This window comes from Nicotiana tomentosiformis, chromosome 5 (assembly GCF_000390325.3).
Source record: "Nicotiana tomentosiformis chromosome 5, ASM39032v3, whole genome shotgun sequence".
NCBI lineage: Eukaryota > Viridiplantae > Streptophyta > Magnoliopsida > Solanales > Solanaceae > Nicotiana > Nicotiana tomentosiformis.
The window spans coordinates 133,295,508-133,312,331 of record NC_090816.1 but is presented as its reverse complement, the minus strand read 5'-3'; the positions used below and the strand labels follow the sequence as shown (position 1 = coordinate 133,312,331).

The 16,824-nt window shown below is 33.4% G+C and overlaps 2 long non-coding RNA genes across 2 annotated transcripts; one reads left to right on the top strand and one right to left on the bottom strand.

The window, feature by feature from the left end:
- Nucleotides 1–581: 581 nt before the first annotated feature.
- LOC138891846 (uncharacterized) lies at nt 582–2,474 on the bottom strand. The gene is made up of 2 exons (XR_011408183.1): nt 2,060–2,474; nt 582–924 (listed from the first exon to the last, which is right to left on the bottom strand). It is a non-coding gene; the product is annotated as an uncharacterized lncRNA (long non-coding RNA).
- Nucleotides 2,475–5,221: 2,747 nt separating this feature from the next.
- LOC104092666 (uncharacterized) lies at nt 5,222–8,781 on the top strand. The gene is made up of 2 exons (XR_685482.3): nt 5,222–5,456; nt 6,679–8,781. It is a non-coding gene; the product is annotated as an uncharacterized lncRNA (long non-coding RNA).
- The last annotated feature ends 8,043 nt before the right edge of the window (nt 8,782–16,824 follow it).

The following is a 16,824-nucleotide window of genomic DNA, read 5'->3' as shown; positions in this document are numbered from 1 at the left end:
CGCTTAAATTAATTAAAAAAGTGCTTCTTTTTTATATTTATTACTTGTTCGACTGAAAAAATAATAATATTATTATTAAAAATAATTTTCACTAATGCAAGACTTTAAATCCGGGTAAACTTATGTTAAACTTTTATGGTATTGGGCCGCTTATTTTATTTAACAAAAGACAATTTATTGATTTTAAAGAAAATGCCCATCTTACTTTCTATTGTCATTGGGCCTACAAATTTTAGCTTATTTGGTCCATGTTGCTTAAGAGCCTCGATGACCAAGACAACACAAAATAACAAGTATTCTTCTAAGCCCAAATTGCTTCTTACATTGATGTCCAAACTAAAAATTATTTTTTTCATAAAAGAAACTTACATGCTAATTATTATCTTTTATCTTCTTAACCAACTTATTTCTTAAAGACTAACATAATATTTCTACTCATCTACACCAACATGGCACTAATCAAACTACACTCATTAACAACATAAAAATCATGACTAAATATAAAAACTACAAAAAACGGTAATACTTCAATGCTAAAGAGAAGAACTATATTAAGTATAACATTATGTTGAAGAACTATATTAAGTATAACATTATGTTGACTATAATTTAAAGCATCAAAATATTTGAAGTTAGAAGTCTTTCTTAGATAATTATACATGAACCATGAAAGTAACTCACGGAAAAAAGCCCAAACTAAACAAACATGGTTAAAAGTGGGGTCTTTATCTTTTCCTTAAACTAAGTAATCTTAACCGAATGCAATTTCAATCACATATATAAAGAAGAAAACGATAATTTAGCTAATCTTTAACAGATTTACATAATGATAATACTAATATAACATTCATCTTGAAACAAATCAGATCCAATATGTTCCATCAACCAAACCGGGATCAAATCCTTCTTATTATCATCAGGAATCTGCAATATAAGAATTTGAAAGTTACCTGGTTTGTAGAATAATAAAATACAGCAGTGCAGCAACAAAAAACTCAGCAGCAAATACAGTAGAAACAGCAGCAACTCAAGTGTTAAAACAACCCAGAAAACTCAACAAAATGCTTGAAACTGGTAGCTATCAACTTCACAAATTGCCTAAGGGATCTTTCTATTTTTCTCAAGGTTTTTTGCACTCAAATAATCCTCACAAAACTCTGAAATTTCAGCTTGTTATATGTACTAAGCTGCTGATTTTTCTCAAAGATATATGTCTTTCAGCAACTCTCCAAGATGTGTCTCAGTATAAGATAGAGTGTGTAATAGAGTGTCCCCCTTTTCAGTGAGTAAGGAACTCTGCATTCTAAGTGTAAGACAGTCCCTTTTTAGGAGAAAAACAGCTCTTTCAATAGGCAAATAAAGTTAGATTTTTGGACAGATTTTGGTTCACCAAAAATCTGTCCAAAAGACTGACTTTGTGTGCTAAACACTGTTCAAGGTCTGTCCCAAAGGTGAAAGGACAACCTGAAAATCTGCTGTGTCGGAAGCAAGGAGAAAAAAATATCCTTTCAGCCACCCTACTAGTAAAAGTAAGCTACTATTACCCTACTTTGTGATAAAATAAACTAAACTTCAGATTTTAACCATCAACAACAAACTACTTGCTCAACACAAATCAAACTTAGACAACTATGAACTGACAAAGCATAGACGAAACTAAAAACGTAATTGAACTAAGTATTAAAACCAACTTGATGGGAATGAATTGGATTTGTGCAAACTAATTACTAAACAAACAACTAAATTCACAAACTAATTCTCAAAACAGAACGAGCATCGTTCATAATCGAACAACGACTAACAACAACTAAATAATCGACTAACCAAGTGAACGATTTAACTAATACACTAAAGATCATGTTTAAATCAATAACGAATCTAACAAACCACTAAACTAAATAGAGATAGCTAATTAAATAAACCTAACTTGAAACTCTAATTAACAAGAAATAACCAAAACAGAATAAATAAATAAATAAATTAGTTAAAAAAATCAGAAACTAATCTACTAAATAAAAAAAATCAGAAATTAATTAAAGAGATGACGATTATACTTAACAAGTATGCTTGAAGCCGAAAAATAGCTAAAATGGGGATTCGGGGTATTTTGGCGGTGGAGCCGTGGCGGCGGCGACGGGGATTTTGGGGGTGAAATGAGTAGGAAAAGATAGGTCTCGTGGAGCTCTATCCATTCATGTATGTGTTGTAGGGTGGTGTTGGCCGGAGCTTCAAGAATTTAGACCAAAAAGTGGCGGCTAAAGTTTCTTAGATCTAAAATTCAAGGAGTTTGAGGGTTTTTTGAAGGAATTGGTTTGGAGATATGGGAAGAGGAGGTTGTGGAGATTATATGGTGTTAATTTGGAGGTGTTTGGAGGTGGTCTGCCGCCGGTGGGTGATTTCCGGCGGCGGCGGCGGCGGTGGAGAGAAGAGAGAGAAGAGAGAGAGAGAAGAGAGAAAGAGTTATGGGTGAAATGAGGGAATTTTTCAGATTTTTGAGGCTTTAAATACCTCTTGAGAGATCAAATACGGACCATTAGATCAATGGGTGATCAATGGGTGAGATTTGATCTTGGGTCACTTAATGAAACGACGTAGTTTTGAGGCAAAACTACGTCGTTCCGGACCCTTTCAAAGGCAGCCCCTTTTCTTGCACTTTTGGCCACTTTTTCTTTCAAATTTGGCCTAATTTCTTTCTTAATCCTACTTATTAAACTAAATTTACACAAACAAATAAATTAATTAAGTAACTTATTCAAATGATCAATTAACTAGATTAATTCACCAATTGAATAGTTAGTTAATTCCTTAAATGCACAAATAAAGAAAGAACTATTTTTTGGTATTTTTATGATAGGAAATATGCAATCAAAGACACAAAAAATTGGAAAAAATAATTAAAGCAACAAAACACTAATGACTTTAGGAGGTGTTAAAATAGTACAAAATTAGGTATTCACAGGTGTAATACGTTTTTTAACTTTGGTTTGAAAAAGACGAATGTGTTATAAATATATTATATTATGGATGTTCATTTAGTACTCAGTTGTAAATAAGCTTCCTGAAGAAACTTATCCATATGAAACTACGCCGTAAATATGTTTATCTATTTAGTACTCTATTGGAAATAAGCCTCCTTAAGAAGCTTATCCTTTCGGTACTCCGTTATGGATAAATATTACCCATGGTAGAAGATTATCTATATCCGGCACAACAGCTTAGAGTAGCAGCTTACACAGCACCTTACAGTAGCAACTTACACAACAGCTTCCTTTCTTCTATAAATAGAGAAGAATCCAGTTCATTATGTACATAAGTTTGAAGTTTGAATAATATATCAGTTTTTCTCTATACCTGTCTTTACTTTACTGTCTTTATTTTATAACAAAATGTTAATTTTAGTCAATAAATAAAGATCATATTAATATTTTGAAAAGAAAAACAAAGATAGATGGCCTTCGTCCTTTTCGGGGGCGGCTGAACCATAAGGCAGCTAAAGCAATGGCCTGGGGCCCCAACTTTTTGGGGCCCCCATTTTTTTTCTAAAATTGTTTGTTATATATTATAAAAAAATAAAAAATCGTGCATATACCGTTGGAAGCTAAGTTTTTTTGGAAGAAAGTAATTTTTTACTTTTTATGTGGAGACCGTTGGTGTCTAATTTCTTGCCTAATTATATCATACCACCTAACATGAGCCCACATGACTATTCTTATATTTTTGTATCTTTCACTTATTCTTACTCTCTTCTTATTAATTATTCCTATATTTCATTCCAGAAAACTTACCGTTGTGTGCTTACAAAAGATCAAAGTTGGCTTTTGGGTGTCTTCTTCAAAATTTCAAGCATTGCAACAAGACAAAAGCAATATTTATTTTGAAGCAGTACAATACTATTTCGATACTGTTATATCAACTTATCAAATTCTTGAGCCAGGTTTTATTATTCTAACCTTATATTATATTTTTTCATTAAAAATTTGTCATTATTGATATTCTTACTTCCTAAGTATATATTCTTGTTTTAGTTATTATTAGATTTTATTCAATTTAAATATGTCAACTAGAAAATATGAATCCGGTTATGCAAAAAGAGAAAAAAAAAAATGTGAAGAACTAATTAAATCCCAAAAGGGAGCCCTTGATAGATTTTTAACAAATAATAAAAAACTTGAATTAGAAAACATGGGAGGATGTTCTTCAAATGAATAAGTCACTGATAGAGTTGAGTTAGATGATAATAACATTCAAGAAGAAAATCTAGAAGAAGTTACTACGAAATCTGATATAGTTCCAGAAAATCAAGAACTCTTAAATGATTTGACTAACTGTATCTCTAAAAATATATATGACGAATTTTTTTTAAAAAATTAGGGTCTCTCTGTGAAGTTTGGCTTTTGGCCCCAATCTTGTTGAGCCGGCCCTGCTTGAGACTCTTAGGTAAACAAATATATTTCAGTTTTGTTTTAAGAATGAACTCGGTCAAGGATGGTAAATACCAATCATTTTCCATTCTCAAGTTTCTCCTTATGCGACAGTCTATCACTTCTCATTTTTCTGGGATGTCTGTTATTCTTTATTTATATCTTTTTCGTTCCTTTTTTATATTTGCTGGTGCACAATTCACAATATCTCGTATTTGTCGTTGGCTTTTGTTATAATATACACATATACAGGAAGTATAATTGAAGTTCTTGGAATTATTCGACATAATTTCAATTTATCGTTTGTACAAAAATGCTCTTTTACTAAAAGTTTTGGTATCCATTTAGTGTTGGAGATCTACTAAATATTTACGACACCCAACATAAAATCCCTCAAGATAGCACCAATTAGAGAAGAGATCGTATAATCTCCCATGTCAATACTCTTATCAATTTGAAACATTTGCAAGTTCAAGTTATATACGTGCATAAAATTTCTACCGTGTCTTTAGAAAAAAGGCAGATGCTTAAAAAAAAAATTAATCCGGACACTTTGTACAAATAATCACTTTAGGACTGTTGTTTAAAATATATTCAACACTTAGAAAAGTTTTACTATATATTAGAAGAGAAAGAGTTTCGACATGGCTGCTTCATGTCAAAACTTTTCTAGCTGAGGGCATATATGTCTTTTCAATATAATTACCTAAGCAACGTGTCCGTCGACCTGAACAGCCATTTATCACTTCTCCACTTCTCTCTCACCTACGCTAGCATCTTCCCTATCTTATTTGGTTAGAACTCCCTCTACCTTTATTAGTTCTGCTAATTGCTCTTGAGTTTTAGCATCCTCTCTGCTATTTACTTTGTTTGTTCGATTAATTTTTTGGCATGTTTTGTCATGTATAATCATTTCTATACAAAGTTCCTGACTCTATGGCATCAAAGACTTTCTGGCAAGCACACAAAATCGTGGAGATTCACCGATTAATTCATCTTCGGCCATAATCAAGATTTGGTGAAACTCTGAAAATGGTATGCGTTTCTTGGCCTTATTTCTCGCTTCTCATATTTAAATCTGGGAATGGATAGTTTTAGCTACTATGATTGAGTTGATGGCCTTGAGCTATTTGATCTTTTTTGTAGTTGAGCCCTGTACACGATAGATTCGAGAAGATGAAAAATATGCTTGCTAGCAATTCATTCCAACTCGCATGTTTTCAATTTTAATTGTGTGTCTATTATTATATTTCTGTGTTTTAGTTATTGGGACGAAAGTTATAAAATTCAAGCCATTCCAAAAATCCTACTATTACTCAAAGAGTGGATTTTAATTTCTAAATATCTTTTTTTTTCTAACCATTAAATAATTGAGTTAAAATATAACAACAACAATAACAACCCAGTATAATCCACTAGTGGGTCTGGGGAGGATAGTGTAGCCCTATCTAGGTTAGTGAGGTTGTTTCCGATAGACCATCGGCTCCCTCTCTCCAAGAACTCCTCAGGGGTGACTCGAACTCACAACCTCTTGGTTGGAAGTGGAGGGTGCTCACCACTAGAGTAACCTACTCTTGTCAAATAATTGAGTTAAAATATCCCCTTAAATTCAAATTAATTAGTCTATTCAATCGAATGTTTAAGTTGAATTTGTGTATGGCAGAGAATATTTTTTCTGATCAAATTAGAATCAAGGAACCATTTAGTTTACATGTTCTGAGTTTGTTAATGTATTTTATCTACTTTGAATGTCCTGAAAAGCGTTTTTATTTTGATGTGCAGATTTCATTGTCTCAGTTAAAAAAGTGGATAAAAGCAAGAAAAGTAATAACTACTGAGCAATTCCAAATGTAGTTTAAGCATTGTTTACCCAATTTCTAAATTTAAAATTTATTTGTCTAAAACCTCTGTTTTGTTTTAAGTGGCAGAACTGTATAAACTAAAATGAACTTGTAGCCAAGAATTATGAAAACGGAGAATTGATCCTAAAATATTTAGGAAGCTTCTTGTCTAAACACAAAGTCACATCCAAACAACATATATTTTACTTTATAGTCATGCTTTTACAAGTTCGTAGCCGGTAAGTAAAATGACAGTCTTTCATTTCACTTTCAGTAAAATTATCATTTACTAATTTCTTTCACATTCAGTGATATCTGTTATTGTCTATCAATATCTCTCTTTCTTTTACCCTCTATCTCTCTCTTCCTCTTCTTTTATATATTCTTCAGGTATTGCATTTCTTTTCTTTTATCAGGATTAAGGGAGAATCAAGTGGAGAACATGGAAAAGAAACACTCAGCCTAACAGGTGAGCAATGAAGCTTTTGGTCAGATTTTATCCTTGAATTTCTGTTTGATTTGTTGCTAAATGCAGTGAAGTTTGCGTATTTTAGTTTCATATTAGCGTTTCAAAGTTACTGGATTGAATAGTCATAGTTGCTCCTACGCGGAGGTTGTGTTGGGTCTCCTATTTGATTGATATGTTTACGACTTCATTATTTGCATTTCTCTCTTTTAATGGTTTGCCACTTTGGTGTTCTTGCTTGTTCGAACTCCTGGTAACTTTAAGTCAATGCGATTAGCGAAAATTGCTTTGGAAATAGCTGCATGGTTCATGTGCTTACATCAAGTTTCTGAATTACTAGAAGAGAGGAGAAATTTTATGCACGTATATAACTTGAACTTGCAAATGTTTCAAATTGATAAGAGTATTGACATGGGAGATTATACGATCTCTTCTCTAATTGGTGCTATCTTGAGGGATTTTATGTTGCGTGTCGTAAATATTTAGTAGATCTCCAACACTAAATGGATACCAAAACATTTAGTAAAAGAGCATTTTTGAACAAACGATAAATTGAAATTATGTCGAATAATTCAAAGAACTTCAATTATACCTCCTGTATATGTGTATATTATAACAAAAGCCAATGACAAATACGAGATATTGTGAATTGTGCACCAACAAATATAAAAAAGGAACGAAAAAGATGTAAATAAGGAATAACAGACATCCCAGAAAAATGAGAAGTGATAGACTGTCGCATAAGGAGAAACCTGAGAATGGAAAATGATTGGTATTTACCATCCTTGACCGAGTTCATTCTAAAACAAAACTGAAATATATTTGTTTACCTAAGAGTCTCAAGATAAAGAAGTGTCTTTTCCCTTTTGCCAAGGTTAAATAAAAGCATTATCCTGCACTTCATCGAATAAGTTAAAGATGACAAAGCATTAAACCCATATGACACTAGCTATAGAGAAAATCAAAAGAAACTACCAACAATCATAAAAAGTTAAGATAAAGGCCTAGAAATAGATAGAGGGGTAAATAGAATGTCTTTGAATAAAAACAAAGAAGGGTAGCTTGGTTGAAGAGTAAAAGGGATCCAATGCGGGTAAAAGGGTTAATTCATCTGTATTTTCATAATTGATTGGTGTTTATTTGTTTTCTGAAGGTATAAAAGTGGTAATATAAGTCTTCTCATAGTTAAATGATATTTTGGAATGTCAGAGGTTGGCTACCAAGCTGGGTTCTATAGCAAGTTACTCATTGCTGATGGTTAGGATGTGCTTGTGTGCTTGAAAATATAAACAATTCCTGTGCGTTTGGGTATTGTATTTATAATAGTTAACTGTGGTTGGACAATATTTCTAGAGCCATACACTATTCGTATGTCCTCTTCCACACATATTGTACAGAAAGTGCCATATTATGCCCATATTGTATTTATTTTGTTATGATTATCCATGTTTAATTCATTATGGAGGACTATTTCACTTCCATTAAAATATGGATAATATTTCAATTTTGGTTAGGCTGGAGACCTATTGGTTTATGTCAAGATATTGGTCATATTTTCTCCGCGTATTTGAGTAATTAAATATGTTATGTTAAAGCTCTAGATGAGTTATTCTATTGACAAAAAAGCTTATGACTTTCCTAGAAGGGTATGAACTGAGGGAGAAATTCTTAAACAAGTCGTATATGCTAAGAAGCAAACTGAAGCACACGATAGCTTAGGTTTGTCTAAGATTAATCCGTTGAGAAAGGAGAGATAGAAGACGCTTTGATGGTGGCAAAACTTTACTTCAACATCTGAATATCTTGCTTTATTTTTTGTACTTTTGATGTAAATCTTTGAATATATTAGTATTAGTAAATATAAAACGAATACTAGATTTTTAGTTTTCTCTATAGCTAAAAGCATTGGTATGCCTTTGGTCTTTTGCACCATACTGAACAAAGAAAGGGTATTCACACTTCATGTACGAACTTTTTTATGCACATGGAGAGTTGATTGCTTCACATAGAAAGAAAATTGTTTTTATGATTGCCAAGCTAGAAAAATGCAAAATGTACTGTATGTTGAAACCTTCCAATCGTAGCGCCCGTCTACCTTTGATATGAAATTATGAACTGCCTTATCATGAAATGAATGTCAATTTAAATTTAATTACTTATAACTTCTTTAAAGCACCGCCCCACAAAAAAGAATATGAAATATCACTATCTAGTTTAAAATATAGTCACAGCTTAAAAGTTAGTACAAATATAACTAGGAAGCGCTAGCTATGTTTTAAACAAGGAAATTTCACCTCCTATAACAAAAGGTATACACCTTATTTATTATAAATTAAAATTACTTTAAAATATTATTATCTATAACTACCTTTTATATTTTATAGCAAAATAAGTATTTATGGTATATACTACCATTGAGATATGAAATATGTTATTTATATTTTTCCTCTCTTTCTTTCAATTAACATAAGATTCTCTCTTAGATTTCTTTTTCTTTCTCTCTCTTCCTTCTCTCTCTTTCTTTCAATTAACACACGATTCTCTCTCAAAATTTCAATATATTTTTTCTTCTTTCTCTCTCTTCCTTCTCTCTCTTTTCGAGCAGAAAACCTGCATAGTTTGTACGCCGGATATTGTAATGGATTTGTACTGCTTAGTTTCTACACCAGATATTTGCAATGGATTTGTAAAGAAAGAGACTGCGACTTTCTCTACGCCCGTTATTGCAATGGATTCCTCTACACGGATACTACAATATTTTTTATGCCAGAGAAGATTTGAGGGCCGGGGTTTTTTGTTCGTCTCCATTTTTAGTTTTAATACAATGTACTTGGCCGGAAAACGCCATATCCGGAGAACTTTCTTCTCTTCTTTGCTATTTAGTCCATACAATGATACAAACCTATTGTATTATATAGAAATTCACTCAAATATATTGTATTTTTGTATAAAAAATTATTTTTTGCATGTATTTATGTATTTTGAAGGTTTGTATTTTTTTAATATAGCTGAATATACATGTATTCATGCATGAATACAGGATATAAACACTGAAATACACTGAATACAAACATTAAAATAGAACAGAATATAAATAGTGAATACATTTAATTTTAAAATAAAGTAAAATACAATAAAATATACTGAATACAAATAGAATTACAGTGAATATAACTAATGAAATATACTAAATACATCAGTAATAACATGTATTAGGAATAACTAAAATGCTGCTAATACAAATTCATTTGAATGCACTGAATATAAAATAGCGAATACATTAAATACAAATATTGAATCTAATGAATGCAACAGTAAAAAAATATATTTAAACACACAAAATACTAAAGTTAAATACAACTGAAAAATCATTCTAATTAATTGGTTGATAATGAGGCATGTAAGAATTGATTTTGTTGAGTTATATTAGGAGCGTATCATGGTAATTGATATTATTTCCGTTATTAGACAGCTGGACATACCTATTTTTAAGGTGATTGTCGGTATTGTATTCATGAATACATGACGCGAATACATTTGAATACATGCGCGTACAGCTGGACTGCCCTGATTTTAGACGCTTTTTGATGTTGTATTCATGAATATAGCAGCGCGAATACATGTGAATACATGCGTGTGCAGCTGGACTACCCTGATTTTAGGTGCTTTTTGCTGATGTATTCATGAATACAGCCGCGCGAATACATGTGAATACATGCGCGTACAGCTGGACTGCCCTGATTTTAGGCATTTTTGCTATTGTATTCATAAATACAGTCGCGCGAATACAACGAATACAATACCGTAACAGCTGAATAGTAGGTATAGGAAGTAATTATGTATATGATAGCAATAAGAAGTTAATAGCCACAAAACAACAGTGGTTTTTGAAAATTTCTCTTTAAACAAGTCCTAAACTCCCCAATTAATCCAATTAATCTAGCACTCGAAAAAAGCCCAAATATAAATTGGACCAATTCTCTGACACCTAAACTATCCACTGAAATAGAACAAAGGGCAACATATAAATTTGATCCGTCGACCGAAACTAATTATATTTACTAGTCGAAAAATATATAAAATATGTATATTATAGTACATAAAATATATATGTACAAAAAATATACTCTATTTTAGTGGCATTTACTTTTGGAAACCGCTAAAAATGTATATTTCTCTGGAATAAAAGGCTATCAGTTATCAACTTGAGGTGGCTATTCAATATTCTTAAAATAGAGAAACTGTAAGTTATGCAGCAACTAAGCTGAGGAAGAAGTTTGAGGTGGTTATTCAATATTCTTAAAAAATGTTACTGCTTAATCTGCTATGTCTAATAACCTTTTATTACTGGTCATGTGCTAAAAATGTTTTTCTAGGTGGTAACTTTTGAGCTGCATAGTGTTATATACGCAATTATCTTAGCTTTTAGTTACTAATTGTAGAAATGAGAAAAAAATAGATATTTATATGTGCGCTATAGTAATGAAATCTCAAAGAATGCGCAGCGCTAACGAGAAAAACGTTACCTTACATACACCGCGAAATCACACTTAATTTTTGCGAGTCTACACATCTTTATATCACTCGTCCAATTAGTTTTTTCAAATAAAAATAAAACTCTTGAAGTCTTAATGTTGTATATGGTAATGATATGAAGTTGACATAATATAATGATTCTTAAGAATTTATGCATAGTGCAAAATATTTGTCTAATGAATGTCACGTTTAATTTTTAAACCTATGCACAAAACTAAGGTAAACTAGCATTGAAAAGCAACCAAATATCACACATTAGTGATCAATGCAAGTGGACAATAAAAAATCAAGATTAAAAAAGGAAAGAGAAATGAATAATCTTTTTCTAAACCACAACGGGCCATTAGGGGTAAAATAACGAAAACGGGCTTCTTTTAAGGACTTCAAATTTAAAAAATATTTAAAATTAATTTCTTATTTTTAGTTTCTCACTAACATTTGATATATATATTTTGAGACGCAATTAATCCAAATTTACCTCGACAAATACACAATACACAATAACAATAAATCATTCATTATTAAATTTTATTTTATAAATTACACATCATTATACTTAGAACTCTGAACACGGAATTACGGGTATTGAGTCTCAAACTTTGAATTATTACTCCGACATAAGGGTGGCAAGTGGGCCGAGTCGAGACCGCGGACCAAACGGGTCGGGACCGGTATTTGTGGGCTTGGCCAGGGCTTCTGGGCCGGTTCTACAGATGGAACCGCTAGGACCGGGACCGTTTGGAACCGGGACCGGACCAGTCCCTGGCGGGCCAAACGGTCCAACGGTCAAATTTCAAAAAAAAAAACTGTCCATTGGGGAATTTAAAATCTGGCCGTTGGCTATTAGCAAAATAGCCATTCAACCCTCCTCCCCCCCTCCCCAACTTTTTATAATTACACTTTTTCCTATTTTCAACTATAAATACCCCCTCATTCTTTTATTTTTCTTACAAAATCATCAATCTATCACAATCCCTCTCTAATTTTCTTCTACGATTGTTATTTTTGCTTACTTTATTGTTACAATTTGTGAAAAAATTATGAAGTTGGTGAATTGAAATCTTCAAGTCTTCAACGATAATCAATTTTCAACAAGTTGTTCGTCAATTCGGTAAACTCATTCCAACTCTTAAGTTTTAATATTATAGTTTTGTTTGTTTTGTTTATTTTCTTTTACTTGATTAATTAAGATGGCTTCCTTAAAAAAATATTTTGGTAAAAATAAGGGAAAATCCAAGAGTGGCGAATCTAGTCGTCAATCTGTTCCTCCTCCACTGCCCCCGGCTCCCCGAACCAAACCCCATATCCGTCCTACACCTGCTACGGATGGGCATAAAATCCGAAAAAATGAATTCTGAACCGAACCAAATTAATTTGGTATTTCAGTTTCGGTTTTTCGGTATTTCGGTACAGAAATTACGGTATTTCGGTAGTTCGGTATGGTATACGGTATTGAGCTTTTGATATTTCAGTATACCGAAATATTTTAGTCCAAGCCCAACTTTATTTTTATTTTTTAGCCCAATAACCTTAAACTCACACCCCAAAAGTCCAAAACCTCTAATTCCCTAATCCCTTAGGCTTAGAAGCGGACAAGAAAAGGAAAAGCTACGCCTTACGGGCAGCATCAAAAAACCCCTTTCCCTTTCAATTTTCTAACCTAGGTCAAAAAATTCAACTTTGCTAGTTTGCTTGGTTGTTGCGGATTACGACTCACGACTACAATAGTTTCACGACCTCGGCGACGACGACTCCTCTCCTCGGCGATTGCTTGTTTGCTCATTGTTGACCTTCATTCAAGTTCATAACTTCTCCATTCTTCATTGTTGATCTTCATTCATGCAAGCTATAATCACATTTCTCAGTTAAGTTGCTTTTTAACTGAGCCGTTTGTTTCAATTTTTTTGTTCTTGTTGCTTACAACCTTGGTATGTATTGATACATATCATTGATTAAACTGGAATTGGCAATCAAACTAGAGTTTTCCTGATTAGGATGTTAAACTGTCTAGAAATGGTCATTGTGAAGGAGAAAAATCATTCATTGTCAGTCTGTTTCTATCTTCTTGTTTGACATTTGCTTTCAAGTATGTCAATGATAATGCCAAGTTTATGTTTTATGACTTTTTCCCTTCTCCTTTAAAGCTTATTGAATGAGTTGTCACTATAAAAGGAACGTCATAGATTCAATTTGGTCATCTACTCCAAATAGTTTTTCCTTATGATATGTGATCTGCTCTTATACTAGGTTGCTCTCTGCTCATTACACGACCATTCGTCCTTGTAATGTTTTGCTTCTAGTGTTCTATGTAGTGTTTTGGTTTTAACAATTTGTATTTATATTTATTTTAATTTTGTGTAGATGGCGAATGAAAGTAGAGTAAGTGATGTTGGTTCAACTGAAAGCTTACCTATTACTGATGATAGCAATGCCAACACAATTGATGAAGCATGTCAGGGCTTGTCTTGAGCGTCTTCCAAAAATTTCTATTTAAGTTGAATTCAGTGAATTGAGACAATCTATGTTATTTTGCTTTTATTAGACTGTCTTGTTGTTGTTGCCTTGTGGTATTTTGCATTGTTGTTGCACTGTAACAGTCTAACAGAGGAGTCGACTTGGAGTCTTGGACTGTGTTTAGACTTAAGTGTTCTATTTTTCTGTACGGTAAAACTAATTGGGTTAACTGGTTAAGTGTTATGTTTTCTGTTCTTAATTGGTTTTGTTTTAGTACCAAGTGTTCTATTTGTTTTTAATTGGTCGTGTTCATTAAATTGTTTATTTAAGTGGGAGTTATATGGTTTCTGCATATGGTATATACTGTTGTTGTGTGATTGAACTGTACAAAAAAGAAACAACATGGAAGATTTTGGTCAATCTGTTATATCATGTGTGTAAATATAGCAAAATAGTAGAACTAGAATGTGATCATCTATGCACTTTGTATAGCAAAAAAGAAGCAGCATGGAATTTTTTTTTTTTTTTTTTTGCTGAATTTCAGATCCCAACTTCAAATTCTTCTTTCCATTGTAATATTTGTTTTAGGCTCGTAAAAAGCAGCCAATGATGTTACTGGAAATAATTATTGATCAACTTTTTAGAATAAGTTTGTAGTCTTGACATTTACATGGAATTATATGTTAAGATGACCAACATGAAACAATTTATATGCCTTTTGAACTAACGTGCAAACTCCTCAATGTGCAGGAAAGTGAATATTCACGGTTAGTGTAAATAACATATGTTGTAGATTACTTATCTTAGATTCTAGTAGTGTAATGACAAAATGTCCCTACAAGTTCTCATATAACAGGTGCGATACCGAAACCATACCGAATCGTACCGAACCAAACAAGAAAATATCGAACCGTACCGAACTACTTTGGTACGGTATTTGGTATGCACAATTGATATACCGAATACTGAAGTATCGAACCATAATTCATAAATACCGTACCGAAGTACCGAACGCCCACCCCTAACACCTGCTATTCTTGATAGCGATATTAGTTTATGACAATTTACCGAGAGTCAATTTTACCATAATATTGGAGCTGGTGAACAATTAGACCATGAATTCATGAATGCTCTTTATTCTAATCCAACTATTGATGAAAATGATAATGCTCAGGAAATAGATTTTGATGAAACTCAACCGGATGATGATACACCCACTAGTCATGCTCCTAATGTTAACCCAACTAGCGATAACCCTGCTAATCCAAATGATTCCATTTGATAGTCCTGTTACTGCCCCTACTTTTTCTAGATAACCTACCAAACGGACGGAAACGTCTTATGTTTGGCCATTTTTTACTCAACTAGTTCCAAAAAATAAGGCTAAATGTAAAACTTGTGGCACAGAGTTAGCTTTTAAATTTTTTGGATCGGGGGGAGGGGGGCATTGGCTAGACACATATTGAAACGCCCTCAAGATAGAGTCAGATATTTTCGTCTGAAAGCTTTGGCCGAGGGGAAAAGTGTACCTACTCCTAGTCAGGCTAACCCTAGTACCGGTTTAAATTAATTTCAATCGGGAATTACCACTATTACCGGTGGTATTTTATATTATGATCCAAAAAAAGATCGGAAAGAATTGGCAAAAATAGTAACTGTTATATGCTTACCCTATAATTTTTCTTCTGACCCTAACTTTGTGCATTATATTAGAAAAAGTTTTAATCCTACTTATAAAGATTTTCTTCGCGCAACCGTAAAGAGCGATAATTATAAATATAAACATGAATATGAACAATATTTGTGTTATTTATTTACTCATATAAATTATCGTGTTGTTATTGCAACTGACATTGGTAGAAGTGGTAACGACTGTGATTACCTTACTGTTACCAGTAATTGGACTGATGAGGATTGGATAATGCAAAAACGCATTATTGATTATAGAATAATTAATTCACGTCACACGTGGTAGTTTATTGCTAGTACAGTTACGGATATTTGTAGATATTTTTGCATTAGTGATAAAATAATATCAGTTTTAATGGATAATGCTACTAGTAACACAAATGCTATAGCCTTCCTTACCACTTGTAACGACCCGACAGATCGTTTTGAGTGTATTATCCCCAATTCCCTATTTACTGCTTCTCCCATATCTGTCCTTGCTTATGTGACTTGCCGGGAGGTCTTGTTTTTTGTTTCAGAGTGTTTTGGGACAATTAGTCCCTAAAACTGAAGTTTAAGTCTTAGGATTTTGACTGTTATCGGAACTGTATGAATACGACTCCAGAATGGAGTTCTGTCGGTTCCGTTAGCTCCGTTGGGTAATTTTGGATTTAGGAGCATGTCTGGACTGTAAATTTGAGGTATGTAGCTGATTTAGGATTGAAATGGCGAAAGTTAAATTTTTGGGAAGTTTGACCGGGGGATTGACTTTTTGATATCGGGGTCGGATTCCGATTCCGGAGTTGGAGTAGGTCCGTAATATTGAATATGACTTGTGTGCAAAATTTGAGGTCAATCGGACGTGGTTTGGTATGATTCGGAATCGGTTGTAGAAATTTGAAGTTTCAAGTTCATTAAGTTTGGATTAGAGAGTGATTCGTATTTTTGTTGTTGTTTGACGTATTTTTAAGGCTCGACTAAGTTTGTATGGTATTTTAGGACTTATTGGTATATTTCGTCGAGGTCCTGGGGTCCTCGGGTGTGTTTCGGATGCTTAGCGGTTTGAATTTGGACTTAGGCAAATGGCTGAAGCCTTCTTATATCTGGTGGTTTTGCACCTGCGGTGGGGAGACCGCAGGAGCATACTCGCACGTGCGGATGAAGGAGCACAGAAGCGGGAGTTGAGGAGATGACCAGAGGTCGCAGGTGCAGGGGAATTTCCACATCTGCGAGCCCGTAGATGCGCTTGAGGTTCCGCAGATACGGAGAGTGAGATGGAGGGGAAGATCGTAGAAGTGCACCTTGTCCACAAGCGTGCATACGCAGGTGCGACCACTTGCTCGCAGATGCGGGCCCAGTCCCTTAAGTCATTTCTGTACCTGCGAGGGAAATTACGCAGGTGCAGTGTCGCAGGTGCGACAGTGGGTCCGCATATGCG